A 22,589-nucleotide genomic window follows, 5' to 3' on the forward strand; every position below is an offset into this window, starting at 1 on the left:
TTTTAGAAGGAATATGACTAGATCCAATCAGAAAGAACTCTTGGTTTATAGTGTTTGGAGCAGTTGTTCTTGACTTACACAATTTTAATGTGTTCTCTAAAACACTCTGAATTTTAAGTTCCCTTATTTAAACAGGTATTTACAGGTCCTATTGCACACACACACACACTTTACAATTATGTTTTCTCAAAGCAATCAGAATTATATTCATTTATAGAATTCAGTAAGAATGTAGAATATCTAATATATCCAGCAATTTCCTTAGGGGTAAAGATAGAACAGTTAGCCAAATAGATGAAAATTGTCCATGTAGTATTCATATTATTGTAATAATAAGAAAAAGTAAATTATACTGATGTTAGATGGCAGTAAATATTTTAGAAATACATGAGGAAGGTAAATGAAATGTGATATTGTTACAATTTTAAATGGGTTAGGGAAAGCCTCACTGAGAAGGTAACTCTTGAGCAAAGGTTTAGAGAGGTTGTGTAGGTGAGTCATGAAGATATTTTGAGAAAAGAGTATCAGTGTGAACACCAAGAGCAGAGGCTTGGAGTATGCTTAGCATGTTCAAAGAAGAGGAAAGAAAGCAGAGTCACAGGAGCTGAGCATAATTGGAAGGCAGGAACAGTGGAAGAGATGAGGTCATAGAGAAAATGAGGGGGACGGCAGACCATATAGATTCTAGGATATTGTAAAGATTAGATTTTACTCTGAGTGAGATGGCAAGCCATTAAGAACTTTTGAGTGGAAGGATGACATGATCAGTTTTAATTTTTAAAAAATCACTCACACTTGTGTTGAGAATACAATATAATAAGAGAAGATGTAAAAGGATAGGACTGTAATAATGGAGTCTATTAGTCAGATAGAGAGATAATTCATCAAAGGATGGTTTGGTCTCAATGGAAGTGGTGAAAGGGGGTTAGACTCTTTATATATTTTGAAGGTAGAACCAATAAAATTTGTTGATGGATTGGATATAGTGGTCATCTGAGTTAGTACCATGGCTATATGACATGTGCAGTTGCACAGAGCTATAAGCTCAGAAGGACCCTATTCTTGGTGCAGTGCTTTTGTTTTTGCTGTTTTGAAATTATTAATAATTTTATTTTTCAAGTTGTGTTTTGTAAGTCTGATATAACAATGGATCATATGCTTAAGCAGAGAAGATAAGCACAGTATGCATGCCTCCTGTCATTCCTTTCCACTCTGTTCATTTGTAGCTGTTCAGATTCCCCACAAGCACAGAATTCCATTAGATCCCAAACTCAGAGTCACTGGTTTCTATAGTACACTAACCTTGTACTCACTGTAAGGCTTGCTGAATTCCCACAGAAAATGGATCCACTGGAGTTGTATGCCCTGGAAGGCTATGCTTTCCTTTCCAACTAGAATTTGCTTTGAATGTGAAGGCAGTAATATGGTGTTCTTAGAAACAAAAATAACCAAGAAGCCTTGTACTCTTACTCATATACTTCCCTGTCTTAGCCAAGCACTTGTGGTGAAAGTGATGATGACATAGATGGAAAGGGCAGAATAGGACAACCCATATTCCTTCTCCTTCAATTCTTCCTTGTTCTTCAGTAAACTGAAGATAGAGAGAATTGGTAGGAGGTGTTCATAACAAAAAGCAAAAACAAACCAACAAACAAAAAACAAAAAAACAAACCAAATCAAAACAAAACAAAAAAACAAAAAAATAAAAACAAAAAAAACCTAGTTGAGTAGTTGGTATGGTGTTTCCACTATTCTGGTAGAAACAAAGTAGCAAAATAAACAGCATGTGACTATTATGATAGAAAGGCAAGATTTGGAGATTTACTGGGAAAAAAAATTGTTTTATGTGATATTTTTGATTGGTCAAGAAAGAATAGAATCTAGTTCACAAATTACAGATTTGACCTTTGAAAGGAGAATAAATAGTTCTTCTCTAATAACTGGAGAAGGCAAGGATCTATCTATTCTCTATACAGCTACATGTAGCTATATAGATATGTATTTGTAGATATGCTGAAGTGAAGCAGAATTTATGGGATTTCTTTGAGTAATTCCATTTCCTCAATGAAAATGTTGGCAGGTTCTTCTGAAAATGAGAATATGGGGTGGGGGGGTACTTTTGGATCCATAAGGAGCAAAGAATGAAAATGATTTCAGTTCCACTCTCCAGTTTATCAAGAGGTCTTTCCTGAGCCCTTAAAACATTTATGTTTCCTAGCACCATCTTCTTTGCTTTTATGTAACTTGGCATTTTATTTGTATGTTTAATTTAAAGTTTGACCCAAGTCTGTTTTTCCCAGTAGATTGTAAACCCTGTGAGGGTAAAGATAATGACTTTCTTATCAATAATTGTGCCTATCGCGGTGTTTTCCATACAGTAGACACTAAATTTGCAATTGCTGAATTAAATAGACACATATTCGTATTGTGAAACTGTCATTCTGTGACCAAAAATCAGAAGAATCTTAAAAGATAATTGACTCAAGCTTCTAAATCCCCTTTCTTCAGGATATCCAATTCTTTTGCCAGATATTGTAAAATCTGGCCACTCTCATGTTCACATCTAGATTTCTGATTCCCCCAAAAGAAACAAATTGTGAGGTCTCCACTATGAGAAGTGTTTTTTTTTTTTTCTACTTCAACACAGATGAGAAATTAAACCCCCTTTTATAATATTTTATTTCCAAAATCAATTACACATGTCATAAATAGGAAATCTTAATGAAATTATTGATGAGATGGGCACAGTATTTATATCAGGCAATGCAAATTATTATAAATAGGCTACTTTATTAATTCATTGGCCACATTTTCATTAGAATTTTCTTACAGGTCATTTTTCTTGAAAGTACCAGCATCTTACCTAATTGTTGGCCTATTTCTTTCCTCTCCTTCCAGCTTATCTCTTTATTATAATCCACCTCCAAATTCCAAACGTGGACTCTCTTTGTTCCATTATAATATTTTTTCAAAGTCTTTCTGAATTTAAACATCTTATTAAACCACTTTGCTCACATGAAAAATTTCTAGTGTATTAGAGACTATAGATTCAGTCTACAAAATCATTTCAACCTACTATATTAGCATTGTATAGAAAAGCAAATCTTTTTTTAATTAACATATAATGTATTATTTGTTTTAAGGGTACAGGTCTGTGATTCATCAGTCTTACACAATTCACAGCACTCACCATAGCACCTCCCCCTCACCCCAGCCCTCCTACCTGCCCATCCCTCCAGCAACCCTCAGTTTGTTTCCTGAGATTGAGAGTCTCTTACGGTTTGTCTCCTCTGGTTTTATCTTGTTTCATTTTTCCCAAAGCAAATATTTACTTAATACTCGTTGGTAAACTACATCAATCTCTTATATTTCCATTTACATTTCAAAAATAGAATGAAAAGAATATAGTAAAATGCCAACAGCATTAACATTTTCTGTTTTCTATACCTGAGTATTCAGGTATTCAAATTAATTAAAGATTCATTCTGTATTTCATTTAAACATGTCATTCACTCAAATGGATATCCAGAAAAGATTTGATTTAGTCATGGGAATCACTCTTTCACAACTTGGATACATGCTCCAGGAAGAAATCACAAATCACATCTTCCTCCAGAAGGAGTCATTGAACAAACCTACTCATACTTTAATATGCCTTTTTTTTTTTTTTTTTTTTTTTTTTTTACTTTTAACATTCTCTTTGCGGAGTTGCTGCTACACATTGGAGGAATCTAGTCCCTTTTCCTGTGGCGCTAGTGACTCTGTGCAAGTTCTTTATCTGTTACATTATGTGAGTATTGCTTCTCTATTCCTTGGTGCTGTGTACTTCTTCATTTTATGTCATAAGCTTTGTTATATTGTTTTTAATTTTCTTTTGGTCATTTAAAAATCTTCTCTAGCTTGGATTGTTTTTCCAAGTGCCTAGGAACTCATCATCTTTTCTAATAAAATAGAAGGTAGAGAGGTATTTCTTAAAACCTTTAACCTTTTCTACTAAAAGAAAAGTCAATTTGCATTTAAAGCACACTTAATTGGTATTTGCCTTGGGTAAGAATACATACATAGGACTCACTTGAAGTTTATTGGAACATTTCTTCAGTATCTCTAACCAATACTTCATTGAGGAAACTATAGTCTTTTATTAATCTCTCTAGAATGGTTTCTAAAAATAATTTTGGACATTGTTTATAGGTTCATACTGCTAATCTTGAGCTGATTTGATTTTATTTCTTTTCAAGCTTTCCTACAGTAGAAACTACCATACCAATTTAATGGTGAATGTTCATAATAAGGTTTTAACTATACACAATCTCAATACATAGAACTCAATAATCTCTTATGTGTTCTGAAAATAATGGATCTATATTTGAAGCATAATTATTTAAAATAATACTTAATACTAGAAGAAACTAAAATATTTTTTATGAATCTGGAAAATAGAATTTCTTTTCTAAATATGGAAACATGTTTACTGCATGGTTCTATATTAATCATACCACATGCTGTATTTCCAAGGTTCCATTCCAAGATTCCATTCAGCTTTTTTTTTTTTTAATATTTTATTTATTTGACAGAGAGAAATCACAACTAGGCAGAGAGGCAGGCAGAGAGAAAGGAGGAAGCAGGCTCCCTGCAGAGCAGAGAGCCTGATGCGGGCCTCGATCCCAGGACCCTAGGATCATGACCTGAGCTGAAGGCAGTGGCTTAAACCACTGAGCCACCCAGGCGCCCCCATTCAGCTTTTTTAATACAGTTCTGTATATAAAGAATAAATGGGCCAGAAAAAAGGGTTGGAAAGTAAGCAACAGCAGATTCTATTTGAAATATAGTACTTAAAAATTTAGGCATGAAACTTTTAGTGGTGTTAATGAAGATGTTGTGGAACGAAATCTCTGCTTTACTAAATCTACCTTTGTGTATAAGTGCGTAGTCAAGACTAAAAAAATCTGACCTTAACCAATTCTGTTATGCTGAGGTGTTGCAGGAAAAGTGACATGATAGTATTCTTTATTGTAATTCCATGTAATACTGTATCTTCTATTGTTACATGATAAAATGATTCTTCCAGATGTTGTGTGTATATATGTTTGTGTGAGAGATAGAAAGATAAGATAACAGCTACAGAGTGTCTCAAGATAGTATAATGCATATCTTCTGACCAGTAAATTACACATGGCAACGTTCATTGATGAGAGAGACTATGCTTCTTCATAGCTGCCAGAGTTAATAAATACCTACAACCAGAACTGAAATAGGAAGCTACTCCTTTAACAAGGAGAAAGTACTCTTCCCTCAATCAACCTACTTATTTTTAACTTAATGTCCTTTACTTTCTTTTATCTCTAGCCCCATTTAATATAAGGATTTGCTATTACAGAAAGTACATAATTATTAATTTTTTTAGAAATCTGTAGTCTCTTAATGATTTTCTTTCCACCTTTTTTTTTTTTTAATAATCCACTCTTAAATGATAAGAACTGTTTTAGAGGATATGCAGAAATATAAAGTGGAATTTTTTGACAGATTGAAGAAGAAGTTCCATGATTTATGTGAATATCAATTGTGATAGCTATGACAGAATAAAAAAAAAAGTAGGTACTTTAAGTTAACTTGTAAAGAGTATGCTTGATCAGCATTGCCTCTTTTTCTTTCCATTATTTTCTTCACCTACTGAAAGAAGCCCTAGTTTGACCACCAGGGGGCATTGTATGCATGGTAGCCCATTGGTGTCTTCCATTTGACCAAGTGCTCTGCCCAGTAGAAAGGAAGGAAAAAAATTAACGAAATTTGGTGAATTTGGTGTCAGGAACACAAAGAGGATGTGGAGCAGAAGGAAAATAACCAGAGGTATTTCATAGATACCACTGGAAGAAAAGATTGCTAGACTATCCTTGGTTTCTGTTCCAGTTCAAAAGTATCCTAAAAAGAATATATTTTTTCATGGAGGATTGAGTGCATCTGTGGTTATAACAACTTAAAGGTCCTAAGAAGCATGCTCTTGTTATTATAAATATAACAGTGGCAGTAGCAGGCAAATCTTTGGTTTGATTTTGGAATAATTGTAAAATCTACATTGGATTTATAATAAGCGGAAAAATGAAATCAATAAGGTGCTCAAGTTTGGTGAAGTTGTAATGATCGTATTTATTCTTTTTGAATTTTGAACAATTGACTATTAAAATATTTAATTCAAGTTTTCATGTTAAATTTTCATGTGAAGATTTTCCATTTATTTAATAATACTTATTTTACACTGTTTTAAATACCATTTCATTAAAATGTTTACAGTACTTATGGTTTACTATTCAGCAAAATACTTTCTTAGATAAAATTTCACAGTTGACAGGAGTACTATATACCACTGAATTCAAGCATAATTGCCATAAAAACTCCAGTACAATACAGTTCAATAATTTTTGAACACTATTTTTAAACTTCTGAGAACCACTGGTTTTGAGATATATACATATCTCAAAACCAGTTGGTTCTCAGATATATACACATATATGTATGTGTATATATGTATGTATATACATATGTACATATGTACATACATATGATATATGTATGTATATACATATATGTGTATATATATCAAAACCACATATATGTATATATATATATAAACAAAAATAGACTACTACATGCAAACAACATAGACAAAATCAAATGTGAAATTACAATTTGTATTATATGTATATATATATATACACATATCTCAAAACCAGTTGGTTCTCAGATATATACATATATATGTATATACATACATATATGTGTATATATATCAAAACCATATATATGTATATATATAAAATAAACAAAAATAGACTACTACATGCAAACAACATAGACAAAATCAAATGTGAAATTACAAGCTGGGAAAATGTTCATAGCACATTGCATAGACATCAGTTAGCAGAGGTCCTCTATCTACTATAAAAGATGGTCCTCTATCTACTATAAAAAGATGACCTGCAAAATATCATCTACCTTCTAACAAAATTGGAAAATGGACACTCAAACAATAAGGTAAAGATATTTCAGTATATGAAGAGATGCCAAAATTTCATTCATTAAAAGAGAAATAGAAACTAAAACTATGTTGAGATACCATTTTCACCTATAAGATCAGCAATATTTCAAAATTTTGATAACTCACTCTTTTGGTAATGATGCTTAAAACTGTCAACTCTCATTCATTGCTGACATAAAGGTGAATTAGCATGAAAGCAACGGCAGCTTCAATTAAAAAGTACTGATGTACCTTTGACCCAGTGATTCTGATTTTAAGGATTTGTTCCATATATTGTATTGCATATATAAAAAATGACCTGTCAAATTTTACTCACTTATAATGTCATCTGCTATAGCACACAACTGAGGATAGTGTCTGAAAACCAAACCGTAAGTGAATTGTTAGATTATTTCTTTTTGTCATTCATGCAATGGAATGTTATTTAAGTGTTAAAAATTTGTGAAACTCCTTTGTGTTCTGATATGAACAGATCTCTGAGATATACTATTACATGAAAAGAAAAAAGATTCAAAACAGTGTGTCCAGGAAACTATGGAAAAGAGAAAGGGAAAACAAAAACCCTTAAATTATATGTTATTGTATCTTGATAAAACCATTTGGAAGAATAAACAAGAAGTTAAATAAAATTATGTAACAGAAATAAAATTTGGACATTTAAAATTATGTCATCAGGGTATATTTCAGTTTTCATCAAATTCCCATGCAAGTAGTTGACACTTAATGAATATGTAGATGGAAGAAAAAATAGAATAGATGTGTTCATTTCTTCATTTTACCAGTATTGAAGGATTTATTATGTGCTAAGGAGCAGCATAGACTTTAGGAATATAACAATGAATCAGACACAGATTTTGCCCTCCAGGAGCATAGTGTTTAAGGTTAGGAATGAGGATGACCCACTTCTTTCTTATCTTATTATTATAATTCATTGTGATCAGTGTTAAGATAATAGTATGTACAAAGTGTTATGGGATTTGGAAGAATAGTTCTGAATTAGACATCTGAATTCAAATGCCTTCTCTATGGTAGATTTCTTTTAAAACAAAACTTTAAAAAATAAGCAGCATTTAGTTGGTTCCTAATATAATACTTGGGACACAATTTAATAAAATTCTGTGAATGTTTGTTTTTATCCTCCCAAAGTGCAAATGCCTCCAGAATGACAGATCTAATTTTATCTAAGAGAAACTACTAAACTTTGTAGTTGGTTGTGAAGAAACAAAGCAATAAGAAAGAAAAGCAACACTACAATGACAAAATAAATTCTTTGGTTAACCTGAATAGAAAAGATCTCTTAAGGAAGCTTAATTTTTTCTTTGACTGTCCAGTCACATAGAAATGTATGTACAAAGAATACTACTAAGCCTCTTAAGAAAAAGATGTTCTCAAACTGTATACTCTAAGTCACTCAAAATCAGAGCTATTCTTTTATCCTGAGAATGACTACAAATAAAAATGCTTCAAGTTCTTCACATCAGTGGGCACCTGGTTGGCTTAATCGGTTAAGTGTCTGCCTTCTGCTTAGGTCATGATCCTGGGGTCCTGGGTTCAAGGTCAGATCAGGCTCCTTGCTCTCAGCAGGAAGCCTGTTTTTCCATCTCATGCTGCCTGTTGCTCCCCCTGCTTGTGTGTACACTCCTTATCTCTGTCCCTGTCAAATACATTTAAAAAATCTTAAGAAAAATTCTTCATATCAGTTTATATTTTTTGAAAACTCATTATTGACCAACTAGATGGATTAGGAGGAGAGCATTCTCCCTTTTTTAATTTCTCTCAAAATTATGAGTGCTCTTATGTGTCTGGATAATAAATGTGATAGTGAGATCAAGACTGTGCCATGATACTCAGAAAGGGTGAGATAACACTTGGTCTCTTGGATTGCCATTCTTAGTACACATTATCAGCTGTTAGATAAGCATTATACATAAAGAAACCAAAGACTTTTAGATCATGTTGTCAGCTCTTATGCTCAGCCCACAGAGACCATGAACTTTATCTTATTTGGATGAACAAGACCAATGAATACTTGGCCCTTTTGATTTTCATGGGAAAATGGCTTCTTAAGAATTCTTTTTGAGGTTAAAACTTTTATTTATTTATTTATTTATTTTTTGAGAATAGATGAGATTCAGTTTGAGTGCTCTACTGGTAAAACCCATAGCTGGAACATAAGTCAGTCATTAGAGTTGGCAATGCATGGAAATCAACAGAAGACCCCTGGGATAGACTAAATGTTTGTGTATTCACAAAATTTGAATGTCGAAATCCTAACCCCCAATGTGATGATACTTGGAGGTTGGACTTTTAGGAGGTGATTAAGTCATGAGGGTGGAGTACGCTGAATGGGATTAGTGCTTTTAGAAAATAGTCCAGGAGAGCTCCCTCACCTCCTCTGCCATGTGAGGATGTGGTGAGAAGATGTCCATCTATGAGCCAGAAAGCAGGCTCTCACCAGACACTAAATCTACGGCACCTTGATCTTGGACTTCCCGGCCTCCAGAAATGTGAGAAACAAATTCAAGCTGTTTATAAGCCTGATATTCTCTTATAGTAGTTCAGATGGACTAAGATATCAGCCTTATAAGAAGAAGCTTGAAGGATCTTCAAATGTCCATTTTTATCAAAGATTTAAATCATGAATCTGATCATATTAAAATACTAGTAATACCTCAAATACAGTTCATTGTTATATCTCAATTCTGTCAATACCAACTATCTTATCTGGTAATCTCTTTTTCACACTTTGACCTGATTCTATTCTTTACCAGTTCTGCTTCTCCGTGTGACATCTCTACCATTTCTTAATATGTGTAGAATTACAGTAAGCAATTTTTTTTGAAAAATTGCAAGCCAAAAGGAAAATTACAGACTATAATTCTGTGCAAATCTTCAGTCTCAACATAGTATAGTGAGATATTGCTTTTTTGACCACCCAGTATCCATTTATTCTCTCTTTATAAGAGACAGAATTCCTTTAGAATTCATATCTGCTCTTTTGACCTATGTGTTTAGTGATTTGGCAGCACTGCTTTGTTTAGCATAAATCAGTCAATAATCTTCTACCCTAAAGTATTCTATATTGCTCAAAATATTTTACAGTCTGGAGTGGGAGTCAGACATGAAGGCTTATGTGCAAATTATATAGCTGTAGGAGGAGAGGAGAAAGAAGCAGTTATTTTAACATGGAAGAATAGAAGAGGTTATTATTCAGAATTCATTGGAGTCCATCTCCCTGTAGCTTTGATATAATATATGTTGTTGTTCTCAATAATATCCTACAGCTCAGTTTATAACTTGTGAGTTCTGTAATAGGAGCAGTGCCAGTCTTCAACATCCTGATGTTCAATCATTCACTTCTTGTGAAGGTGAAAGGCAGTTTATCTGGATCTTGTCCTTGTCATCCTTGGATCAGGAACACCACAGTTGCCTTACAAATCTTACATGAATACATTTAATTGGCAAAACTGATTGATATTCAGAATCCTCATTGCAGAGTATTCTGGGAAATGCAGTTTTTAGCTTTTAGAACTTATGATTCAGGAAGACATACTTGAAGGAGATGGGCATGAAATCTGAGCGCAAGGCAGTCATAACTAACACAGGGAAGTATTTAAGATGTCTATATCAGTATATTTGACCATGAATTTAACATAGGTCTTCAGATTTGAAATCATAATGCTTTGGTGACAGTATACATCTTAGAAGTGAAAAAGAGAGATTAGAAGGGGAACAGATACTTGATGGAGGAAACCATGTGGTCAGAGTGGTAATGAGCTTCACATTGTTGTGTGTGGTTCATCTTGAATCCCAAACATTTTTTTTCCCTGAAAATGTGTTCTTTCTTTTCACATTTCAAAATAGAATGTTATCTTAATGGTTATTCTAGCTGATTATGCTAATCAGTGCCTTGCAATTTCTTTTATTTGAACAGTATTTCCATGGGATCTTAATATGCGCTGTATGAGAAAAAAAGGTCTTGTGTTCAAATAAATTTAGGGCATCTTAATTTATCCAAAGGGTTATTTTCTGCTTCAGATTTCTCCACAATTCACTCCACCTCTGGCTGCTTCTTTTCCAGTTACCTAAAGGTAGATAAGTCAAAACTATTTTAAAAGGATGGTTTTCTTAACTCCTTTTATTTTTCTTGCACTATACCAAGCACATTTTGATCGAATTCATCCATTACCAGTATACCAGACTTCAAGACTTCTTTGAATGCCTCTGCTAGTTGTAGAATTGCTTCATTTTGGGGGGGGGGGTGTGCATGTGTGTGGGATTGCCTATTTTATGTGCCAAGGTGAGTGCTTATATATGTGGTTAATAAATTGTTAGATTATTAAAATAAAGATAAGAAATGTCTTTAGTGTATGTCATAGAGTTTTGCTTTCTTGAAAAATAATTTTTAACTCTGGGCTACGTAAACATTTTGATAATAAGTAGGTAAAAATAAATTAGACAAAATGATCCCTTAATCACAGTAGTATTGGAAGATATGTTGTTCCAGGGATTTCTCCATGAACATGCAGTTCCGGCCTTCTGAGCTAAGAATGTAGCTGACAAGCAGACATACCTCAGAAGCTAGAATAGTATATCCTTCTGGAGAGATTTGGAGATGAAAGCTCTTCTCTCTCCTGTACTCTAGTAGAGATTCTCTCCCTTTTTTCCCTGAGAGAGAATTGCTCAATGAATAAGATCTCTTTCTCTAGGGGAAGGCATAGGCAGCTATCCAGCTGTCCCATATAAAAAAGAATCTTCCCATTTTGTGTTTCCTGTAGTACAACTCCCTGCACACACAGGTAAACAACTGGTCTTCATCCCTCTGCCTTGTAAGGAATTGGGGGGATTGTTCTGACTGCTATTTTGCTAAGAGTAATGAATGGTCGGTTTCTCTGGAGCAGGGGTCTTGTGTTCTTCTGTCAGTATATGTACATGAAAGTATAGCAAGCTAATTTGCTAGCTTATAAGCAGAGTAAAGTCTTAGACCTTCAGAGTCTACAGTATCTGAATGCTTCAAAGGTGTATTTCGTGTTCATGCTTCATTCTTATCATATATGAGCTGTGGTATTCTCTATTGTGTCTTCACTCAAGTAAGCAAGAAAAACGTGATGAAGAGCTTACACCAAGGAGTGACACTTTATTTCCACTCTCACTTTATTGGTCAAAGTAGAGTGGGGAAGTATAATAATCAGGAAGGTAAAGAATCAGGAAAATTTGGTGAATAGAACTAATGTTTTCCACAGATACTTAATTCATCAACTGGATTGATCTGTACTCTTACTGAAGACATTTAGGCTAAACAAGATACAGTGTGTTAGGAAAATGTGAGGTCCTCTTATTGAGTTCAAATAAGTAAATTTGTAGGTTCAGAGTGAAAGAATCATTGTTTAGCCACAGAACATCAGGATTTTTATTACTTGTTCAGTATTCAAGATTTATTATTTATTGCTTGATTCAATGTATGTATGTTACAAGAGATCAAATTGAAGACCTCAAAGAAGGCATTTGGGCTTGGAACATAAGTGAATATAAGTTAGAATGCTTATGAAATGATTTTATATAGAAGCTAGTGATTTCTCTGTCACAGTGATTGTCATGCTCACGCTGAGTTATCAGTGATTCTATAGATAGAATTAGCATGGTTACTAATATTAACATGAATTCTCCTCATCCGTAAAGAAGTGAATGTCTTGCTAGTCCAGGTTGAGATATAGACCCTGCCTCCTATTTTTTTTTTTTCCTTTATATTCACATCATGTAGTAGAGTCTAGGTTGGTTAAGTGTTCAGTATGTTTGTGATTGCTGATTCACTATTCTTTCCCATAAAGGTTCATTTTGTCATTCTGTAAGAAAAATTCCATCATTGGCTGTTTTCCTAGAAAACTTAGCCCTGTATTCAGTGTATAGGCCTGAATTAAAAAGGCTTCTTCTTTTCTTTTCTCTTCTTTTCCTTTCTCTTCTCTCTCTCTCTTTCTTCTCCCTCCACCTCCCAATTCAGAGTGTTATTCTGAATGTCTTTTCAAGCTTTGGTAACCATGCCGTAAAGCACAGGAATTTTCTACAATAGCAGAGCCTGGAAATGATCTATAGCTATAATTTATTAATAAGACAATCACTAGCAAAGAACCATTCAGGGTTTTTATGGAGAACTTGGTATGTATGTAAAAATTGGATAGAACAAGAATTGAAAGAAATGCTAAGACACAGAGAAATCATGTACATACAGTTCAAATCTACATGCTATAGTTGAATTTTTTTTAAATAATGACTGACAATTATATTCTTTTTCTGACTATAGATTTAAAGGGTATGAAGACACAAGTGACTTTTTTTTTTTTTTTGACACAAGTGACCTTTTTAAAGCAATTTGTAAAATTAACTCTGAGCTAGCTCTTCTCTTCTCTGCCACGAGAAAGCTCCCTTGCCACACACAAAACTGCAATGGCTAAAAAGGTTAAATAAAATTAGTAAAATGCTTCAGTTTGAATTTTTAATGATACCATATTCAAATATGATACCAGCTTGACTCATGCTTTTCTCCACCCGCCCTTTCTTTTACATCACGTTCATTTTTCATTATATATAAGTAACTAAACTGAATCCCTCGAAATATTTTGAAAATTTTCAACTAATCTGTGTAGGCAGATTCCACTTTACCCAAAAGCAATCTTGCAAAACACCAATTATCTGGAAATCTCTTTCAACAAATATTTCATTGGGCTATATATTTTTTCTCTTCCTAGAGAAAATAAAATTCCAAAAAAAATTGCTTTTCTTATTTTAATAAGAAAAATCAAACTTATATAACCTTAAAGGTTTATATCAACCATAAAAAAAGAAGTGTGCTTCATATCTTTTATGGCCTAGAGTTTATATATGTTTCCTGTAGGAAATAAATGGAATACTCAGTATAATTGGGGAAAGTTTAATAAACATATTTTTTTAAAGGGTCAGGATAGGTTAAGGAAAAAAAATAAAACAATGGAGGGTGTACTATTAGGAGCTAGCAATAGAAGGACACTTTTACTCCCTTAGGATTGAAAGGACAGGAAAAGAGGCATATACAAGGACTTAGAGTATAGAGGTCACCCAAGGACAAGTACTGCATAAAGTGACACTGCCAATCCATAGGAAATTATTTACTTGGTCCTCACTCTTTTTCTGCCTTGCAATATGTGGCTTGGGATGCCCATCTATTTTCCTTTCCCTTCCCTTCCCTTCTTTTCTTTTCTCTTTCCTTTCTTTTCCTTTTCTCTTTTTTCTTTCCTCCTTTTTTCTTTCTTCTTTTCTTTTCTCCTTTCTTTTCTTTTTTTCCCTTTCTCTTCCCTTCCCATTCTCTTCTTTTCTTTTTGTTTTCTTCTTTTCTTTTCTTTTTCACACAGGAGATTAAGTCCAGTCCCTACTATTCAGTCTTTCTGGACGTAGAAGTCCTGTCAGATTCCATTTTTTTTTTTTTAAAGATTTTATTTATTCATTTGACAGAGAGTGAGATCACAAGTAGGCAGAGAGGCAGGCAGAGAGAGAGGAGGAAGCAGGCTCCCTGCGGAGCAGAGAGCCCGATGCAGGGCCGATCCCAGGACCTGACCCGATCATGACCTGAGCCGAAGGCAGCGGCTTAATCCACTGAGCCACCCAGGCGCCCCTCAGATTCCATTTTAATTTCTGATTTGGATGTGTGATTTTTTTTCTTTTTAAAAAGTATTGTTTTAAGCATGGTTAAAAGTATAAATAATATTAAGCAATAAATATCTATTTTCTCCCACTAGTGTTAGCGAATCACAATTTTCTGTGTAAATGATAGAGTTATTTTGAAGATAAGATATAATATAGAATAATGGTTATTGAGCAGGCTCTTCGCATTAGTCAATAAGCTTATTAAAGTTTTACTCATTAGGGAAATAAAAATTAAAGCTACAAGGAGATACCATTATCTTTCCAAATTAGTGTTTTTGTTTTCTTTGGGTAAATACCCAGCAGTGGAATTATTGGATCATATGGTAGTTCTATTTATTTATTTATTTATTTATTTTTAAAAAAGCGGTGCTGTATGTATGTATGTATGTATGTATGTATTGCAAAACGGCAGTGCTGTATTTTTAATTTTTCAGGAGCCTTCCCAGATAACTAAAATTTAAAAAATTGATAATACTGAGTGTTTGAAAGAATGTAGAGCTGGAACTCTCATTGTCTGTTGTGGAGGAATAAAGTGTGACGATTTAGTTTATATTTTTATTCTATGGTGCATGATTTTGTTATTCTTTGAAGTAGTCATTTGGACTGTAGTGATTTTAAGATCTGTTTCTTTTAGTTTGGAGTAACACGGCTGTTCTATTCATTTCTTATTTTTCTTCCTATCATTTTTTTTGCTCTATCTTTCTAGAATTCCAATTAGTTGAAATGTGTATTTTCTTGATTAATACAATTATCTTGTCTTTCATGATCTCATTAGTGTAAGATGAATGCTCTTTTTGTAGTATATGCTTCCTGTTTTATATATATAGGATCTTCTCATTTCTTAATTGAATGAATATTTTTAAAACCTTCAGAACAATGCTTGCCACAGGATAAGCAACATGTGTTTGTCAAATAAATAAATAAAGTATGAAAAGTATATTGATTTTAAAAAATATACTTCTTTTTATATGCTCCCTTAGTTTCTTCTCAGTTAATTTTATTGATTTTCTTTCCTTTTTTCTCCTTCTCACCATCCCTCTCTCTTCTCTCTCTCCCTCTCTTTCTCTGTGTATCTCTCCTTCTTTTTCTTTCTTTCTTTTTTTTTTTCACTTTCTTTTCAAAAGACATCCTAAAATACTGGCACACTTTGTCTAATAATATTGAAGAGTATAAAACTTAAAAAAATATGGAATAAGCAAGATTCATTAACAAGGTAAATGAGTTGTAGAAGAATTTTACTTGGGAGAACTTCAAAATGTCATTATTGTTACTTTTGTTTTCTTGAGGCTATTTACATTTAGTAAATGTAAATCTTTAATGAGAAAGACTGAGTTATCTTATCTGGGCAGAGAGTGAAGTGTGGAGGCAGGTTTGTGAAAGTCTTGGGGAATTATTGTTTAGGATGTACATGTTGACTGCATGCTGTTCTTTACACTAGAATACTGTAATGAAGCTACCATTCTTTACACTAAAACCTAAGGAGAGTGCTATTCTTTTGTTCCAAAATCTTCAGAGGTAGAAATGTCTATCATTTTCTTGAATTAGACAATGGTCATTACCTACATCCTCAAGATAGAACTAGTAGCTAGATAAGGTATTTTTTTTTAAATGGACTTTGAACCAGTACTTTAATTTTAAATGCTTAGTGCCATCATCTTCTTTTATACAACTTCATGAGCTTTTATCTTTTCTTTATACTTAAGCAGCCCTACAGGTTTTTTTGTTTTGTTTTGTTTAAATTCAAGTTAGTTAACTTGTAGTGTATTGTTAATTTTGGGGTAGAATTTAGTGTTTCATCAGTTGCATGTAACATCCAATGCACATTACATCAAGTGCCCTCCTTAATGCTCATCACCCAGTTACCCCATCCCCCACCCACTTCCACCCTCATTCACAATCATTATGTATATATAAGTTTTTAATACCTATTTTTATCATTGCTATCCTGAATGCCTATATGAGGTTCTCACCAGAGCTGATTATTATTTACTTTACAATGAATACCAAATGTGTGGTTCCCCAATTTCTCATCCCTAGGGTGATACAGAGAGAATACAAGGAGTCTATAGGCAAGGAATGCTGAAAAAAAGCAACTGAGCAAACTCTCAGTTTGTTCTCTATAATTAAGAGTCTCTTATGGCTTGTCTCCTCTGTTTTTATCCTATTTTATTTTTCCTTCCTTTTCCCTATGTTCATGAATTTTGTTTTTTAAATTCCATACATGAGTGAAATTGTGTCTTCTGCCAGCCACATAAACCCGATTTTCTTCAATACGTAGGTTTTCTAAGGGTCCCTGGGTGGCTCAGTTGGTTAAGTGTCTGCCCTCAGCTCAGCTCATGATCCCTGGGTCCTGGGATCAAGCCCTGTATAGGGCTCCCCTGCTCCTTGGAGAGCTGGCTTCTCCTACTCCCTCTGCCTGCCACTCCCTCAGCTTGTGCTCTCAATATTTCTCTCTTGCTCTGGCAAATAAATAAAATCTTTAAAAAAAAAAATACGTAAATTTTCTACTCAGTTATCACTCCTTCATTTGTGTTTCACTTTAAAAAATGTGTTGTGGGGCGCCTGGGTGGCTCAGTGGGTTAAGCCTCTGCCTTCGGCTCAGGTCATGATCCCAGGGTCCTGGGATCCAGCCCCACATTGGGTGCTCGCTTCCGCAGCACATATACTAAAATTGGATGAGCCCCACATTGGGTTTCTCTGCTCAGCGGGGAGCTTGCTTCCTCCTCTCTCTCTGCCTACTTGCGATCTTTCTGTCAAATAAATAAATCTTAAAAAAAAAATAAAAAATGTGTCGTTGTTTTATTTCTAGTTTATTTTTTCTGCATTCTCTTTGTCCTTTAGGTTTAGGTTATTTATCCCTTTACTAAGATTTTAACATGCTTTTACTAGAAGCAGACCTTACATTTATGTTCAGTTTGTCAAAAATTTACATTAATGCTATTGGACCAATTGAAATAATTCTTGTACAGAATTAAAAGAGATCATGGGGACCAGGTGAGTATGAACCTATAGAATTGTAGAGACATCATTTTTGCGTTTCTGAACAAATATTACTGAAACATAAGACCTGGACTAAAAGAGCAAGACTTAATAGGTAATTTAAAATTCCATGTGTAGCTCATGAGAAAGCTCCAGAGAAATGCACCTAACTCCAGACATATGTTTTTAACCTTGGTGAAGAGACAGGAGTGTGACATTGGAGGCCACTTCTCTAGGTTGTAGAACAGGAGACACTGGAATTATCTATCCCGTGGAGAAATTTATTTATATTCTAAAGGGCTAGAGCAAGCACCTGAGATTTTATCTAAGGAACAGAGGTTTTTTTTTTTTTTTCCTTCTCCTTTCAAGAAGAGAAGGGAATAACATGTATACAAATGCCCCAGATTTAGATTCCTTTTTTCAGCATTCCTTGCCTATAGACTCCTTGTATTCTCTCTGTATCACCCTAGGGATGAGAAATTGGGGAACCACACATTTGGTATTCATTGTAAAGTAAATAATAATCAGCTCCGGTGAGAACCTCATATAGGCATTCAGGATAGCAATGATAAAAATAGGTATTAAAAACTTATATATACATAATGATTGTGAATGAACAACATATATTGTACAATGTTTATTTTATACTTGCTATACCTCTAGAGATCCAAAAAAAAAAAAAAAAAGATTAAAATGTAGCAAGGATCTCCTTTTATATTTTACATTTTTTCCTATAGGTAACAGAATGACTGAGCATCTTGCAGGATGTACAACCTGTATTTTTGTACTCCTGGCTTAAGGAGCTACCCAAAGATTTTCTCTGAGACTGATTGTAGTCCAAGCGTAATGAAGATGCCGTTTTTCTGTTCTTTGGAGAAATTTTCCAACGTAGATTTCCAATAGGGAATGGTAACTTACAAGGGAAAAAAACAAATAATTATAAGATAGCAGTATATTTCCACTACTTTTATGACATTTTCTTTATGGTTTCTTCTAATGGAAGGTGATCTTTTTTGTTGTGTTTTTCCATTTCTTAAGGAGGGAATTCAAGCTGATTTATTTTTACATCTCCCAGAGTGTATTTACTATATGTTCAATAAATATGTATTGAATGAAATGACTTGAAAATTTTGTAGAATTCCCACCCTCTATGAATATATATATATGTATATATATATATTGCTAAACTTGTATACTTTAAGATTTTTTATTTGTAAAAATAAGTAATACTGCTTTTTATTCAGAATTTTAAAAAAGACCTATACTTACATAGGATGCCACTTTGGGATTTGATTAGAAATTATGGAGGAGTAAGGGTGAGAGAAAATTAAGGGTTTGTGGATTTGTAATGTATTTAAAATTACCAGTGTACATCTCTCATTCTCGGTGAGTTTTAGCTCTCCATTGAAATGCAAACACTGGATTTAATTTTAGGCCTGGGGTGGCCAATAAATTTAACACTTTTCTTAAATCCATTTAAATGATTTCAGTGTTTCTCATGGTATTTTATTGTTCCTACTCAGAGGTGGTCTTACACTAGGCACTGCAAAAGGCCATTTGTGTGTGTGTGTGTGCGCGCACACGCTTAGAAATAACAGGATATATTTTACCTCAGTGGAACTGAAACAATGTTCCATAGCATAAGATATGATATTAGAATCTTTGTTCATGCCCTATTAAACTTAAATATTTCTTCTAAGTTTGCCTGTTAGATCTCTAGTTCTCTATGTGTATCTGAGTTCATTTGCCCCAGAAGGTAACAACATCATGTGTCATATAAATATCCATTGTTTATCCATTTCAGGTAGATGTTAAACTAACTCAACTTTGAGTGTGCTTTCTCTGCATCTTTGAGGATTAGTGAAAAATTCACTCCTAGATTATTAAGTTTTCCTCCAGAGCTATTTGGAAGTTCCAGATTGTCACACACTGTCAGAGTACTGATTGGCTACCCTAGTTTTTCTGAGTATGTCTGGAGATTTAGTGTTCAGCTGTTCTGAGGTCTTTCTAACTCTCTAAAGACCCCATACTAAATGCTTAGCAAGTTCCCACTCTTCAAGTTTGGAGTGGGAGCTTGTCTCTTTGTCTCTTCATTCCTGCTCCTCTAAAAATCACTCCCTAGTTTTGCTTTTACTCTATGAAGTTTCTAGTATATTTAGTTTAGTCATTTTTAGCTTTTTTACAAATTATAGGAAGAACCATTGACTTGAACCAGCTTCTGATTCTAGGACACCAACATTCCCTCAGGAAAAAAAAAAAAAAAAATGCAAAGTTACAGCTAACTTATTGGAAGAGAGACTCTAAAATATTGAATGCAAAGTAACTGAATAAATTATTTTCCTTCATTTATATTCATCAAATTAGTCTTTATTTTGTAGTGTATAAATTATTTATTTATTTTACAGATCTCTCATGGAGTGAAGTCACAGAGTTGTCTAATAAAAAAACACACATCTTTAATGTTTTCAGACAGAAAAAGCATTTCTTTTGTTTTTAATATTAAAATTTGTTGTTGTTTTTTGTGTTGGTGCATAAAAGGGACACTATTCCATGCCCAGGAGTATTGTATAGTTTGAGCAAATACTTTGTGCACTTATCATGTTGCTTCCAGTAACATCAAGGGAGTGGGGAAAACTTATCTGCTCATTTCTAATCCAATTCTCCTCCTTGCTTCCTGTACTTTAACTTCATGAATGATATTTCTCAAATAAATGATATCTACTTTTCTAAAAGAGAGCCCTGTAATTCCGTTTGAAAGCTATAACAACACAAATTTCCTTTCTTTTCACAACTTATATGATTTGAAATAAAATAACAATGACACCAGAGAAGGAACTGTTTAGAGCTTTTACTACACTATTAAGGTCTGCATTTAAAACACTGAAAAATCAGTCACGAAGAAATTATATATTGGCCATGAGATGTAATAAAATAGTCCCAGATCATGATTTTTCCATATTTATATGAAATTTCTATATGTATTTTTCCATATGTATATTCCAGTATAATATATATTGTCAATCATTTAATTTGGTCTTAATTTTCATCATTGTTTAAAAAGATTTTATTTATTTATTTGACAGAGAGAGATCACAAGTAGGCAGAGAGGCAGGCAGAGAGAGGAGGAAGCAGGCTCCCTGGTGAGCAGAGAGCCCGATGTGGGGCTCGATCCCAGGACACTGGAATCATGACCAGAGCTGAAGGCAGAGGCTTTAATCCACTGAGCCACCCAGGCGCCCCAATTTCATCACTTCTTATGAAAAAAGCATGCATACTTAAATGATTGATCATTTAAAAATATGTTTTCTAACATATTTAGGAACGTTACTAGCAATAGCTAAGAGAGTATTTGGATTAGAGTCACATCTTAGATTTATTTCTATTACTTACTAGCAAAGACATGGATTTTCTTATAATTCCTCAACTATTAATTAGTAGTATTTTTCTCTCTTACAGGGAAGGAAGAAGAAGGGAGTTGGGGGAAGGAGTGAGAAATAGAACAAAAGCCAAATTTGGAAAGCAAATGTACCATGATTCACAAAACAGATAGACTGAACAAACAATGCAACATAACTTGAGTTAAAATTTTTTAAAAAAGCAGCTTGCTAAGGCCATATTTTCCAGGATAAGAGCATAGACTGATTTAACCATAACATTAAATAGATTCATATTCCAAGGATGAATTCACCACCTTTTAAGCAAATTATCCATTTTACCAAATATCACTAATTCTGCCCGACTTCCCCTTTGGGACATTCCTGAGACTCTGGAAAGGTTGTACTCTGCCTAGAAATTTTAATAAAGGCAGCTTTGCTTGATCAATCAGTTTTTCTGATGATCTTTTAATAAGAAAATTTCAACTGGAAAAAACAAACAAACAAACAAACAGGAGTGACAGAAACACTTTGAGAGTATAAGTTCTTTACAAAACAAGCAGTATATATCACAGGAGGAAAAATAAATAAAAACAACAAAAAGAACATAGTTATAGGAATTTGTGTGAATTATAGTCATTTTTTTTTTTTTTTTTGGCGAGATAGTACCCTAAGAATGTAAAGAGTGTAAAGAAACTGGAAAAAGTGGGTTCCTGGGTGCTCTCTGGGTTAAGCCTCTGCCTTCAGCTCAGGTCATGATCTCAGGGTCATGGGATCGAGGCCCACATCCAACTCTCTGCTCTGCAGGGAGTCAGCTTCCCCCTCTCTCTCTGCCTGCCTCTCTGCCTACTTGTGATCACTCTCTGTGTCAAATAAATAAAATCTTTAAAAAAAAAATTGGAAAAAGTAACCAAAAGGGAGAAAGTGTGAAAAGCTAAAGGAGGAAGAAAAACCAAATATGAAAAACATACATGAAAGTGAGAAAACAGGTCACATTTTTAAAATCGTTTTGACTAGTTTGTCTTCTTCATTACTACCTGCTTAGTCAGTTTCTTCAGAGGTGCAAGAAAAACAGAAAACCATGAAGGTATTTGCCCAGCAAAAGAGTAAGTGATTACTAATTCAACTGAGATAAATCTCAGTGCTTATATTGCATTAATCTGAACTTAAAGGAATAAAGCACCTGATATGATTTCAGATATCTGAGATAAAATGCATGTATTTTGGAGATTGTTTCAGGTGCAGAAGGTGCAAGGCATCTGGAAGGATGACCTAAAGCTAATGATCAATACACAATTCTTCTTTAGGAAGAGTAGATGTGGAACATATAATCATTTTGATTTAAAAATAACTTTTTTTAAAAAAGATTTTATTTATTTATTTGACAGAGATCACAAGTAGGGAGAGAGGCAGGCAGAGAGAGAGAGAGGAGGAAGCAGGCTCCCTGCCAAGCAGAGAGCCCGATGTAGGGCTCGCTCCCAGGACCCTGGGATCATGACCTGAGCCGAAGGCAGAGTCTTTAACCCACT

This window comes from Meles meles, chromosome 4 (assembly GCF_922984935.1).
Source record: "Meles meles chromosome 4, mMelMel3.1 paternal haplotype, whole genome shotgun sequence".
NCBI lineage: Eukaryota > Metazoa > Chordata > Mammalia > Carnivora > Mustelidae > Meles > Meles meles.